The sequence below is a fragment of the Penaeus monodon genome, chromosome 27 (assembly GCF_015228065.2).
Source record: "Penaeus monodon isolate SGIC_2016 chromosome 27, NSTDA_Pmon_1, whole genome shotgun sequence".
Classification (NCBI taxonomy): Eukaryota; Metazoa; Arthropoda; class Malacostraca; order Decapoda; family Penaeidae; genus Penaeus; species Penaeus monodon.
The window spans coordinates 34,876,791-34,878,097 of NC_051412.1; the positions used below are offsets into that span (position 1 = coordinate 34,876,791).

Here is a 1,307-nt window from a genome sequence, read left to right on the forward strand (position 1 = left end):
GGTAAAACCAAATCCTTATGTATATTATGATAGACAACAGCAGCGTCCAAGCACCTATAACGCCACGTACTCTCGGCTCGCCACCGCCTGAAGTGTGTCATTCGGGTTCACTTTGGAGTCGCAAGAAAAATCGGGCAGCTTTGCCACGGTTTTTTTTTCTTTTTCTTTTTGCCTTGTGATCCTCGGGGAACCGCTGATCCTGTTGTCTGCTCCCGGTTGCCACGTACTTACGGGCTTCCATCAACGCCCGCTTGTGATTCACCTAATGAGAGCAAGAACGGGGATTTCAGAGCGTTTGAGGGCAGTGGGCCTGCTTTGCGTTTGACTCTCGGGCGGCGGTGAACGTGTGCCGTAGCGTTCGGCGGAAGCTGTTTCGTAAAGTGGTTGTTTCGCTCAGTCTTTCGGTTAATGGCTCCGAATTTAAGCCAAGAAAACGAGCTTCGGGAACCGCCTGGTCGCACCTGCCCTGCGGTCATCTCTTAGTAATCAACTTGGGGCCCATTAAGGTCGTCTTTGTGTTTTATGGCAACGAGAGAGGCGCCTCTACCGCGCATCTGCATAAGCACCATTTTTGCCTGTTCTCCCTTGACAATAAGGGAACCCCTCCCTTTGGCACAGGCGAGTTTCCATATAGTCATGAACATTTAATAACAACGCATTGGTAAACTCGCGATCTCTTTGTCTGTCTCTGTCTTTCTTCGTAAGCGGTCACGTAAGAGAATTTTGTCCTTTTGGTGGTGAAAATCGCCGGGATATCGTGAAATTGAAGCATATCCTTGAAAAATGGTGCAATGTTCCGTTAGTTGTGGCAACCGCTGCGGAGCTGTATCCGAACACTGCGAATTTCATGCATTTTGAAGCTGTCTGTTTAAAAAAAAACTTTATTTTTCGGGAGTTCACTTTCAGAATAGTCATACTATGTAGGTCGATAACTCATCGCGAGGGAATACGAAAATATGTAGCGTGGAAGTTGTAAGCTGGCAGTAAATCGTAGACTTCAAAAAATATTAATAACAGTGATAAAATCATGAACTCAATGCATGATTCGCTTTCCACTGGACTTCGTTTACCATTATCTTTGACATTAAGTTGTGAATTTGTGAGATACATTCACGCACAGTTTTCTTAGCTGTTGCCTCGGCTTATGAAAAGACAAACAAATTGCACCAAGTTAAAATCATCGCTGTCTCAAGAGAAAAAAAAAAATGCAGGTGCGCCGTCATAATAACGTTTTGTTTTTATCGGGGGGGGGGGGAGAGAAGAAATAGTTTATCGGATTAATATCGACGTAGTTTTTATATGATTTC

At 44.7% G+C, this 1,307-nt stretch overlaps 1 protein-coding gene across 2 annotated transcripts in view; it reads left to right on the top strand.

Annotated features, from left to right (window-relative positions):
* The window catches only part of LOC119590799 (transcriptional enhancer factor TEF-1-like), a gene marked incomplete in the record, with an annotated part of 156,884 nt that overhangs the window by 147,579 nt on the left and 7,998 nt on the right, over positions 1–1,307 (top strand).